Here is a 13649-nt window from a genome sequence, read left to right as displayed (position 1 = left end):
CCCAATCAGTGATTCAGGGATCCAGTCCCTTTCCATTCTATGTTTCTGCCAATAGAAAGCCTCCTCTTCCAACTACAGAAATGATGGGCTGAGGGGAAGCACACTTGACACTTAACCACTTCCCCTGAAAGGAATCACGTTGTTTCCACTCATATTTCATTGGTGAAATGAGTCACATGGTCCAGCCAAGTGCAAAGGAGGCTGGGGCATGTGAAGGAGAACATGAGTAACACTAGCAAGTGAATGTCACAGTAAGCAATTCACAGAGCCATGTGAGGATCATCTAATGCAACTCTCTACTCTTAACAAAACAAAACAATCAGAAGATCTGACATTATAATCTCTTCTTAAATCCACTGCAGTGCCGTAAACATTTTAGGTCAGGTTCAATGTATAATACCTGCGCTTCCCTCCTGGCCTGACCCCATTCTCCCAGAATTTAAAGACAAAATTATGGGGGCACCTGAGTGGCTCAGTGGTTGAGTGTCCGCCTTTGGCTCAGGGCATGATCCCAGGGGCCTGGGACTGAGTCCGCATCGGGCTCCCCACGAGGAGCCTGCTTCTCCCTCTGCCTATCTCTCTGCCTCTCTCAGTGTCTCTTATGAATAAATAAATAAAATCTAAAAAAAAAGAAAAAAAAAACCCTATAAATTATGATGTGGCAGATGTTTTTTCAATTACCTAAAGAAAACACCAAGAATTAAAGCCCGTTTTCTTTGTTACCTTCCCATATCCTTTTACTTGCTTTGATTTAACAGCCTTATATAAATTATACACTAACATAATCCCATTTCTGTAAGTTTAAAAAAAAAAAACAAAAAACCCTCCAAGCTATCTTTTTTCATTTAAAACTCTTCTTCCTCATCATTATCTGTTTTGGCAAACAAACTAAAATTACAGCATAGCTTTGCAGTCTGGGTCTCCTTGACTGAGGTTTGTCTGAGATGAAGCTAAAAATGAGGAAATTTGGGTGGTTTCCAGCTGAATTCTATCCTTTTCTTCCTGTGTGAGCCTTTTACCTCCAGAAAATTCTAGGAAAATTTCCCGGCTGACAGGAAATTAAAGGTTACAACTCTGTCCCTACGAGACAGCACACCTTGTTGCTTAGCAATAGTTAGTGGAGAAGAACAAGTCTCTCTAATTGGCTTGAAGACCCAAAGACATTATCAGGCTCTGAGTTCATGTGGGAGGCCTGAGGCCTAGAACTGGAAATAGGAAATTGAAAGAAACAGTCTGTGATTCAAATGAGTGTTTCTATAGGGGATTTTTTAATTTTCCAAAATGCATTTTTAATACCTCCCTGTCCTAATGGAAGTTACCATTCACTTCCATGAAAAGAGCACAGGCCTCAATGTCAGGCTGAAGTTAATCAGGAGAATTGCATTTGTACCCAGCCTTGCGATGACTAGTTCTGGGACCCTGAGATTAATAGTCCTCTCTATGGGTCTGTTCTCTCACCAAAAGTAAGATGAATTTAGGGTCCCATCCAATAAAAGGGACCATGTCTCACTTGCCTCTGTATCCCAGCACTTGGCACATGGTCTAATTCCCAATAATATAATTAATCATTGTAAAATGATTCATGGATAAGATGGTATTAGTCTGTGCAGGCTACCATCATAAAATACCACAAAGTGGGTGGCTTACACAACAGAAATTTATTTTCTCACAATTCTGGAGGCTTAGAATCCAGATTAAGGTGTCATTAGGCTTGTTTCTGGTGGGGTCTCTCTTCATGGCTTACAGATGGCCACCTTCTCACTGTGTCCTCACATGGCCTCTTCTCTTTGCGTGCAGAGAGAGAGAAAGGGAGACATCCCTGGTGTTTCTTCTCTTCTAATAAGGACACCAGTTATCAGATTAGGGCCCCACCTTATGACTTCATTTAACCTTACCTGTCTCCCTATAAATACAGTCATATTGAGGGTAGGTCTTTAATGTAGGAATTTGGGAGTGAGAGGAGTACACAATTCAGCCCATAATAGAAATCTATGGATTTCTCTGTACCTTGCAATAGAGAAAAACGGTCTTTTTTTTAAGATGCATTAAGAAATGCATTACATTTCTATTATAGGCTTTATATGCTATTCTCATGTGATTTCTTATCATCAGCATTGTCAAAAGTAAAGAATTGTCACTGCAAGGAAATCAGAAATGAGTTTTAAAGATGAATTGAGTGCAATTTTCACTGTGAAGAGGGTCTCCAGTTCCACTAGCCTTGGAGTATGATAACATTATCTCACATGTGAGATTACATCTCTGTGAATTTTCTCACAGAGCTTAAAATTAGATCCCTTTGTGTACATACTGACAAAACAGTCTTTAGGTCCTTGAAATAATGTATCTTAAAATATTTAGAGGTTGTTTGATACCTACAATTCATTTAATTTATGAAAGTTTATATGGACCTTGTGACTTTACTAAAATTGAAATGTGCAACTTGATGCAGGGGGACCTTAGGCTCGTCCAGATTCTTTCACATCCTATTCAGGTGTAGGTTTCAAGGCACAACTGATGTTGAATACGAAAGAAGGGAAAGAGAGTGTGTGTATGTCTCTGTGGGAGAGACAGAGACAGAGACAGACAGAGATGAAACAGCAGCAAAGTCCACTGTTCATTCTATTGTGAAAGCTTCCTGTCGATTGAAATGCAGATCTCAGAATCTTAGAAACTGTTCTGATATTGATCAAGGTTGCTTGTATCACGTGTATTGAGGAATTATTTAAGTGCAAATGAGAGTCCCAGGTGCAACACGGGATAGAAGACCTTTCTTCGCTATCAGATGAAGGTAATGAGGGTAATCATATGAATATAAAACATATAATTATTGTATTGGGATTATAACGTAATATATTCTAATCTTTAACATTTATATAAGAGTAATGCAGTTTATTGTTACCATGACAAATCCTATTTGAGAGTTGGCTGCATTTAATGAAAATTTACCACATTTCACATGCATTTCACATGTCATTAGGGACCCTGGCTGAAACTGTTCTTCAATTATTTTGGCAGTGTATATTCCACTTTAATGATAAATGAATTACTTTTCAACTTTATCTAAAAGTGGACATTCAAATTCACTGTCGGGTGCTGATTATGCCTTCGTCAGGGGGAAGGGGAAATCCAATGCTTTAATGAACATTTTGTTTCTCAAAGATAAGGTCAAAAATCCCATTTTATTTGAAGACTACAACAAAAAAATAAACTCTTCTTTCCATAGTAGCATAAAGTTGGCCATATTGTGGATAGATGCGCAGCTCTACAGACCTTTCATGAAAGCCATTCTGTGACTTTCCTTTCCTGGGAGCTTCCGATGAGTTCTGACCTAAAAGAAGGGAGAATCACACTAGCAGTAATATACCCTCATACAGTGATTCCTTGGGCCAGTTTGTTAGCTTTGCATATCTTAACCCAATTAATCCTTGCAGCAACCTTATGAGACAAGCACTATTACTGTCCTCACTTTGCAAAGGAGTAAACAAAGACACAGAGAAGCAACCTGTCTAGAGTCACAAAGCTAGTAAATAATAGAACCTGAATTCTTGGGGTCTTGGTGAACACTCTCACTGGGAAGAAATTAGCTAGCTTTTGCATTATAGTGATCCAGTGAGAGTGGTGAGTAGGTGGAGGAAGATGGATGGAGGTTAAAAAAAAAAAAAAAATAGCCAATTGGGAACCCACTTAAAGGGAATTCTAGCCATAAATGATCTTAGCTAGGGTTTTAAATGGATCTATATTTCATTAAACCCCATCCTAAGGCTGGTGGCATATACTATTAAGAAAGCAAATTTTATTTTTCTATGTATTGATTGCTTAGCTTGTGCTAAATTCCTTATGTATATTATCTGACTTATTGCTTGGAATAATGTAGAGTGCCGTTGAAGAAGTAAATCAGAGATCAACACTTGATAAAGTATACAGAGTTTAGGCCTTGGGGCCTGGTACAAGGAGAAAGAATCCAGGAAATTCACTCTAGGGTTGGAAAGTTGTGAGGTGGTATGAAGTGAAAGATTCATGACTCAGATTAGAAAAAGGTGAATGGCTTTTTGTCAGACTCTGGCAATGTCCATCTTAAGGACAGGACTGAGTCACCAAAATTGATAGTATGATCAGACCAATGCTTCATATCATGGTAAGAATAGGTTTGGCCCACTCCACAAAAGAGGAAAATACTTTCAGGGACAGTTGTCACAAAAAAGCATTGTTGTTAGTATTAGCAGAGGGGACACTAGACAATTTCATTATATCACCACCTAATACGGAGGCTTACTTTAAGCATCTTGAAAGAAAAGGCACAATGAAGGGAACGTAAGACAGCATCTAGTTAAAATTAAATTGGGAAATTGAAACAAAGGGAAGATCACAAGATTATAAGAACTCTATTTCTTACTTCTCCATTAAAGATAATAATAGTTCTATTTCATTCCAAAACAAATCTGATATTGTAGAAATTTTAAATTTTGATGTCCGGGATATAATCTATTTTAGGTACCCATATGAATTATGGTTAAAAGGATGGAATAATGAGTGCCTGGGTAGCTCAATTGGTTAAGCATCTGCCTTCAGCTCAGGTCATGATCCTGGGATCCTGGGATGTAGCCCAGCGTTGGGTTCTCTGCTTAGTGGGGAGTCTGCTTCTCCCTCTCCCTCTGCTCCCCACTTCTGCTTGTGGTCTCTCTCTCTCTCCCTCTCTCTCTGTCTCTCAGATAGATAAAATCTTTAAGAAAAAAAAAGATGGAATAATAAAATAGAAAGTTAACAAAATAAGCTAACACTGTGACACTCAAGTAATTTTTTTTACTGGACTACACTTATACATATTTGAAATGAGACAATTGTAATTGTTTTTCACTCCAGGGGTACCATGCAAAACTGTCTATCTATCTATCTATCTATCTATCTATCTATCTATCTATCCATCCATCCACACACACGTGCATTCATTCAAAACATATGTACACTTAAATTATACCACTAAAAGTCAGTATCAGATCTACTAGGCCCCTGCCCTTAAGGGCAACAGGTAATGCTCTGGCAGCCAAGGAGTTGCTAGGCAGGGGGAAAAGGAGTGGGTAGAAACAACAACAGAAAAAAACAAACAAACAAAAAACCCCACCTCCTAATGGCAAAGTTTCCACTGCAGCAACAACATGCCAAATTGGAATGTTTGGACAACACTAAGCTTTAGATAATAAACCCATTATATTTGCGTCTCAGAACACCAGTATTTAACAGGGTAACTTGATCTCCCTAATTCTCCTCGTGCGGAAGAGCATGAACAACTCAGAATCACTTTAGGCAAACTTGGGTTTCAGCCTGTCTTCCTGAGCCCCCACTTTCCTGAGACACACAACTCCAAGTTCTGTGAACTAAGTCTTGTGTTGGTGAGTGATCTGTGTTTCCATCTGTGTTCATTTTACCCTGTACATTGTACATTCCTCTGCATGACAACCTCAGTAAATTTTTGCCAGGCAGTTTTAAGTTTGCTATTCCTCTGTAACTCCTGAGCCATGATCCACCTTCCACGAGCTACACTTCTCATATGAATAGCAGTAACCGAGGGTTGTCGGCTACAGACCAGATATAGAAAGATGCACCCAAAACCTCAGAGACCATATCACCTCCTCAGAACTACCCTAAAATAAAAGTCTACGTTTATTAATAAGACATACAAGGCTTTCTTGATATGGCCCCTATTTACCTTTCTAGCCACACCTCTTGTAACTCCCACATGCAGACATGCTATCTTCCAGCCAATCTGGGCAACTTATGCTTTCCTGAATACATTAAGCTTTCATGTTTCCTGTCTCTTCACAAATGTGGCCTTTGGTACTTCTTCCAGCCCATCATTCACCTGGTTAACACCTACACTTCTCTAGTCCTTGGCTCAGGCATATCGCCTACTCTTGGAAGTGTTTGTTCACTACCCTCACCTACCTCTAAATTGGCTTTATTTTTATTCTTCTATGTTCTTCCCTTGCCTCCACACCCCATGGAAGACATCTATTATAGAATTTAGAATGTAGATGCTCTATTATATAATTCAAAGCTGACACCATCAACTTCCTTCTCTTTCTCTCCCTTAGCCTTGATGTACAAAATATGTCCCATTCATATAGGAATCCCTAGGCCCTGGTATATGATGTGGCTTAGAGATGGGACCCATGTGTCCTTGCCAAATTAATGGGAAAACAACATGGTATGTGAGAAATATGGTTATGGAGACTCGAGAAGCTCTTCATTCTAATCAAGATGAATGTGATAGATCCTCTGAAATGAAACGCCACCATATGTACTTCAAATCATCTACACTGTGGAAACAGACCCCTTCCTCAAAAGCATAGATGTTCCCATTGTACTCTTAGGCTTTTGGGATCTAGCTACAATTTTCCTTCTAATCTTGTCTCACATTCCGCCCTCCTCTCAGAAAATCTTCAGTTAAACTGAATTTCCTTTAGTATCTGGAATGCACCATCTTTGTACTTCTTTCCAGCCTATGCACATGCTCCCCATTCCACTCAATGCCTCCCCTCATCCCAAATCTTTGGCTTTAACAAATTCTATGAATTTTTCAGGTCTCAGCTTGGGTAAGGTCTTCTAGAGAATGACATCCTTATCTAATATACAGACCAAAGTTAGATTCATTTTCTCTATTTTCTCATAGAATACCATTTTCTTCCATAATGTTATGATGGGTCCACAAAAGGGAGCAAGGCAGCCAGGGAAGAAGCATCTGAACAGGCTCTGAGAGAGGTACCAGGAGCCATGGTGAAAACCCAGCAAAGATTGTGCAGAAGGTGGTGACCTCCTAAGCGACCAACTAGAAGAGATGAATTCATCCCTATCATTTATGCTGGAGAGACGTTCCCAGAAAAGAGAAGGGGGTGAAGAGAGATCCTCATTAATGCACAGAACACTTTATAAGAGAATTACCTTTAAACAATTGCCAAGACCAGGGAGCTCTGATGCCATCTCACAATAGTACTAATCTCAAAACTTTTCCCTGCCCAGCTCATCTCTTCGTCACTGACTCAGTTTTGCTCCTGAAGGAATCAGAAACAGAATTTTCTTTTTTTTTTTTTTTTACTTTTTTTTTTTTATTTATGATAGTCATACAGAGAGAGAGAGAGAGAGAGAGAGGCAGAGACATAGGCAGAGGGAGAAGCAGGCTCCATGCACCGGGAGCCTGACATGGGATTCGATCCTGGGTCTCCAGGATCGCGCCCTGGGCCAAAGGCAGGTGCCAAACCGCTGCGCCACCCAGGGATCCCCAGAAACAGAATTTTCTATAAGTGGGAAGGATAATTAAAGTATAAAGTGGAGGGCACCTGGGTGGTTCAGTTGGTTGAGCATCTGCCTTCAGCTCAGGTCATGATCCCAGGGGCCTGGGATCAACCTCACGTCGGGCTCCCTGCTCAGCAGGGAATCTGTTTCTCCCTCTGCTCCTCACCCTGCCCATGCTCTCTCTCCTGTTCACTCTTTCTCTCAAATAAATAAAATATTTTTTTAGAAAAAAAAAAAGCATAAAGTGGAGAAAAAGAATAAAAACAATTCATCAAACACCCCCCACATTTATGCCATTTACCTAGTATGGGCTTCCTGAACTGAGAAGGGGGAAAGCGTAAATTCTAATGAAGTATAACATTCTGACTACTAAAGGAGACAGAACATTTTAATTACTCAAACAAAATTATATTGTGGTTTAAAATGGATAGAAAGCACACTTTCTCTAAGAGTGAGCAGATCAGCTGTTGGGCTACCAGGGATTTTCATCCAAGGGGGCAGGGATAGAAGAGGAAAAATAGTTACTTTGTGGTTGCACCCCCACCTAATCTGCTCATCCAACATGCTAGGAACAGAAGAAAGGGAGGGAGGGAGAAGAAGTGTTTCAGCATATGGACATTGTCCTACTGGCATGAACAGTTTTGGTAATTTGGTTTCTACCTTGGAGAAGATCAGCCAATAGTCATAGTTCTTTGATATTGGCCAGTAAGAGCCTTGAGTTGATCCATTTTCCACTGTGTATCTTCTAATCATATCCTCCCTACTAGATATTTGGCCCCTGTTGGGAATCTTTTTATGTACAGTGGAAAGAATCAGTTCACCAACTATAATGAGCACTCAAGCCCATAGGGTAATCATAGTTCTTTCTGGGTATGAGTGAGTAAAGTGCTGTTCTGCTTTAGACTTTAGTCACCTGCAGACAAGTGTGGGATGAGTGTGCTCGGCTGATCACTTCTAGGTATGCTGACAAAATAGAACAGGCATAGAAAAGCTGGGCTAAACTCTAGAACTCGTTTCATTCCAATGGACCTTTTAGATGGGCTCTCCCTTTAAGGGCTCTCCCTTTCCACTCCCCCAAAGTTATTTTACAACCTGGTATGTTTTTTTTTCGTTTGTTTTTTTTTAATTACTGCCACTTAAGAGTCTCTTACTGCAGGTGTTTTGTGTGTCATCTCTTAGTTGAGCATTACTACAATCCTTTAAATTATATATCAGTGTCTTTTATATATATATATATATATATATATATATATATATATATTTTATATCAGTGTCTCTACAGTTGAGGCAAAGGGTCCATTAAACTTCTCCAAGAGCTCAGTAAAGGATACAATCAACAGTCAACCCCAAGTCCACTACACCCGAGTTCTCTCTCCTCCCTGGATTGTCTCTTTTGGCAAGAAGGAGAAGGAAATTTTCTGAATTATGAAAGTCTTCTTTCTTTACCTCTGAGTTTTAGAAAACCTATACCCACTCAATCATAGGGAATGGTCCCCCACCCTGCTCAGTCAGCTCTGCAGCCTGCCAAAAGCTATTTCAGCATTTGGATGGAAAGCTGTGAGAGCTTCAACCTACCAATTCCAACACTCCATTGTCACCAGTCAGGGGGGAGCAGCTTCTAGAATCAGCTGAGGCTGACAGATTGCCCTTACAAACCCAATAAGGCATTAGAAATGCCCAGGATACCTTGGTCCAGTCCACCTGGATATAGAGCTTTCCAAAAGAGAGCAAATTTGCCTTGTTTGACAAGCAGGGATAAGATTCCAAGAGCTCTCACCATATCCAAAATAATTTGGACTCCAGTTTGTAAGAAAACTGCCGTCATATGACTCCCATAGCACATAGTTACACTTGAAGGAACCCCCTGTCCTGAGAGAGAGCTAGGGTCAGCAGGAAACTTCATTCAAGAAGCTACATGTTTCTGTATCTAAGTTAATTCTCTTAATGTTTGTGGATTCTCCTTATGGCTCAAATACCTATGAATCATATTAATTGTTGACTTTCACATCTTTCCAGCAGATTTAGGCTGAGCAACTAATATTCTTTTTCGGCAAATGGTGCTTTCTCGAAGCACAAAAAACTTCTAACAGAAAGTCTGTGGGAGGTCCCATCAGAAAAAAAAAAAAAAAAAAAAGGATGCATTTATTTTCCAATTCACAGATTTTAGAGAGAGAAAAGATGCTTTCTTAAAATGGCTCTTTAATAAGATATTCATGTTGGGGCTTGAGTAAATTTAATCTTCAATGCCCCCCAGGAAAAAAAAATAGAGATCTAGTATAATCTTCTTGTAGGGTAATGTTTTTATAATCCAAAGCACCAAGGAAACATATATCTATGCATGTAATGCCCATTTATTTGTAATTTTTTACCCACTAAGCCTAATACCTACATTAAGCAATGCTGCTTCCTGAAGAAAAGACCCTTGAGATTAAGAGTCTGGAAAACAAAACAAAACAAAACACAAAACTGATTTTAGCCTCTTAGAGTTTCAAAATGGCAGTGTTTTTCATTTATTTCTCCATGTCTGGAATGGTCTCTCCCATGTCATCAGTCATCAAGACCTTGATTAGATCTCCCTCCTATAGAAGTTTTCCCTAAATGTCTTCCTAACTGCAGAACTCTTTCCAGGTGGGCAAGCTTGCTTGCTTGCTTTACAAAGTATTTAATATATACTGACATATTGTCTTTCCAAATCATTTCATGTGTCAGTAAATCTATAAGCTTCTTGAGAGTAGAGAAAAGGGAAAAAAGCATTAGCTGTGAGAGAAGTCCAGTTTTCTCAGTGGCTTTCCATATGATTTTACATAGATCACTTCTTGGCTATACCATTTGTTCTCATTTATAAAAAGATTATTTGGTCTCCAAGGCCTCATATAATTTTAATATGCAGTGGTTTTATGATGAACTATATCATACTAGCCATTTATCCCAAACTCTCCTCACGGGATGTATAAAGCCTAGGTTCACCAGCTATAACCACCATGAAAGCAGTGACACCATGTCAGACTTCCTTAATTCCAATGTCTATTACTGTGTGACATGCAAAAAGAGTTCAGAAGATATTCCATCAAAGGAATGAATACTTACTTTGTAAATGGACTGGCATTTATTAAGCACATAGACTATTCCAGACATAAACTATGCCTTGCCTATGTAGTCCTCACAACAACACAAGCAAAGTAGACACAGTAATTCCAATTTAACTAAGAAAGATGATGGAGATTCAGAAAGAATTGGTGATTTGTTCAAGGTACCACAGCTGGTGGCCAGCTTGGCACCCACGGCTGTCTGGCTCCTTTGGACGTACTCTCACTGCGCCACTCTACCACAAGTCTCTAAGCCTGTCTGAGAAACAATGTGCACACCCATGCTGCTATATTTCATGCTACTATAAGGAAAGAGCTTATTTATGCAGGATGGCAACAGTACTCAGCCCTAATTTGATGAACAAAGAATTAGGGGAGAGGTTGGGTTTCCCACCAAACCCTCCCAGGCACATGGGCAAGCCAGAATGAAGTTGCAAAAGGGGCTGGGAAAGCATGCAAGATGAGATGATGGTGCTTTAGGTTTGTGACCAGGAAAGCCTGCGGCTCCTGCTATCTCTGCCAGGCCTGCAGATTAAGCTTCTTTCTTTCCTTCTTCAAAAGCAAGAATGCTGAGACCCTAAACTTGTTTTCTTTCAAATGCTATAAGCCTTTCAGGAAACAGCTTTCTCTGGGAACCTGCTCATTACAGAAAGGCCCTTGAAGAAGTGCCAAAATGTAGTTAGCAGGGAGAGGAGAGGGGAGGGGGAAATGTTGGGTTGATTCAGCAGAGCCATTTGATGGTGAAAGTGCTTTTATCAAGAGAGCAGAGAATAGCCTGGTGCCTTCTCAACCATGCAGAGCACACAGACTCCTGGGAAAGGAACTCACATTTGGGAGAACTATAGCTGGAAACAGAGATTTCTGAAACTTATGGGGATGTTAAACTTAATCATTACAATAATAGCTCTTATATACTAAGGACTTCAGGCACTGGGATCAGGGTTTTCTACAGTATTTAATCTCATAGCCACTCTGTGGATAGATGTAACTACCTTTATAAAGAAAAAGTGAGTCTTGGAGAATAGAAAGGACTTGCAAATCTCACATAGGTAGGACATGGCCAAGGCATTATTTGAACCCCAGTCTGCCAACAAAGTTCACATTACACTGTCTCATCTTTCACTATCCGAAAAAAGGAAACTCTGGAGCAATGAGGCCAATTTAAAACAAAGTAGTGTTCAGGATGGAGAAAGTAGAGCATTTTCATGAGTGAGGATTTCACATGTGACAATCATGAGGTCACTCCATTTTTAACAGTGAAAAAGAAAGACCTAGAGCCCTCGGGTACATAACTATTGCCATCCCCGTGTGTCAAAGTTCATCAGGACATCAACAAAGAAGGTGGCACTTATTTCTGAGCATCATCCATGTTTATAGGCATCAGGACTTGAAAATTCTTTTTAGAATCATCTCTTGAAAAGTTCCTTGGGAAAAAAAAAAAAAATGGGAGGTCATGGAGCCACTAGTGAAAAAGCAAATATCTTGGGCTTTTGAGTTAGACACTTCTAGCTGTGCACATTGGCTCTAACATGTGTTAGTTCTCTGGTTATGGGCAAGTGGCTTAAGCTTATAGAATCTTGATCTCCTCATCTGTAAAATGGATATAAGTTATATTTACCTTGTAGGGCTATTGTGAGGTCAGAGAATATTCTAAAATAGTGACTAAACAGTAATCACCACAAAACAATCCCATGATTATTGGTGGGTTTCATGGTTTTTAATTGTTGACATTGATATTATCCTTGGTATGGTTGTGGTTGTTGTAATAAGTAGTAATAGTATTTCTATTCAGGGAAAGAAAGCACATAGACACATGGCATGGATTGACTTCTCAGGCTAAGTAATGATTAATAACCTAATTTGGAGCAATAATTAATCAAAACAATGACATATAATGTTTACTGGATGACTGGTCTGATTCTTAGTACTTTGACATCTTACATCTTGTAATTCACAAGTTACCGTACTTGATAGTGAACAAAATGTTATTTACCTAAAAGGGGAGGAAACTGAGGCACGGAGAAGTTAAGTAATGTCTTTCAAAGTCAGAGAGAGTTTGGGCAAGGATTCATCCCCAGGAAATCTGACTCAGGCCAGTTTCCCATTGGGCACTTAAGAGTGGGAATTGTCTATAAAGTGTATTTTGTACACTAGGCTCTTCCAATCCCTAGGAGCTGCCAAATATGCAAAATAATCCATAGGAGATGGGCTCCATGGTCTTCATATTCATATCTGCAGAGTTGTTCTTATTACTTTTATATGTAGGATTTTCATAAGAGATCTCATTTAAATGAAGGATTTGGTGGCTGACAAGCATTAAGTAACTTGATCTAGATAGAGCATGCTTTATGGGATAGAAAAAAGTTCATGGGCTTTGGCACAGCTGGATCAGTGAGGACCCCAGAGTAGGGAAGGTCCATATTTTATATTGTGTTGGCTTTCACTTAATTTGTTCAAGGTCTGACTCTGTTTATGATGGAGCTAACAGGTGGTTCTTCTCAGTTCGGAAGGAGCATCGGGATATAGGGATTACTTGGGGGAAATGAACATCACCACCCCCAACCGGGCACTTGATAGCCTGATAGTTTCAGCACTGTCTTTATGAACAGCAGCCCTGCAGCTAAGTTCCTGGTGGCCTTTGTCTAATGAAGGGAAAGGTATTGGGGCTCCAAAGATCCTTGTTTGGCAGACATTGCTGGTGCAGCTAGTTGGTATGTTAGAATGAATCATCATCATAATCGTATTTATTATACTCTTTTAACACACACGTAATTTTAAAGTACTTTTCTGTACCTCTGTACTCTTTGAAATTTCCCCCTAAAATGCCCATTGCTAAAAATAAATAAATAAATAAATAAATAAATAAATAAATAAATAAATATAAATAAATAAATTTTAAAAAAGAGAATAAGGGTGAATTCTGTGACAGGGAATAGCCTTAAGAAATAGGTCCCTAGAGCAGTAATCTCGAGAGTTCTCCACTGTATCCTATTATATCTTAAAAAGTCAAAATGATCACGATACACATCTGACTGAGGTTCAGATTTTGAGAAATCCAGTCTTTCTCCCTTTCATATATAAGAGTTCATTCAATAGATGGAGAATTAAGGACCCCAGGCATCAACTACAGCACACCTTGATTAGTTTATTCAGAGAAGGAAGAATCGATCTCTTTGCTCCATGGTCCCTGGGGACAAAGGATACTGCCTGGATGATCCTCCCTCTGGGTTCCCAAGAGGAGACAAGGGCCTGCAGTCATCTCGAAATTATCATTGT

The 13649-nt window shown here is 39.5% G+C and overlaps 1 long non-coding RNA gene across 1 annotated transcript; it reads right to left on the bottom strand.

The window, feature by feature from the left end:
- Positions 1-3160: 3160 nt before the first annotated feature.
- Positions 3161-6022, bottom strand: LOC140641011 (uncharacterized). The gene is made up of 2 exons (XR_012037582.1): positions 5941-6022; positions 3161-3328 (listed from the first exon to the last, which is right to left on the bottom strand). It is a non-coding gene; the product is annotated as an uncharacterized lncRNA (long non-coding RNA).
- Positions 6023-13649: the final 7627 nt, after the last annotated feature.

This window comes from Canis lupus, chromosome 10 (assembly GCF_048164855.1).
Source record: "Canis lupus baileyi chromosome 10, mCanLup2.hap1, whole genome shotgun sequence".
Classification (NCBI taxonomy): domain Eukaryota; kingdom Metazoa; phylum Chordata; class Mammalia; order Carnivora; family Canidae; genus Canis; species Canis lupus.
Note: the sequence above shows the minus strand (reverse complement) of the source record. Positions and strands in the feature narration are given on the sequence as shown.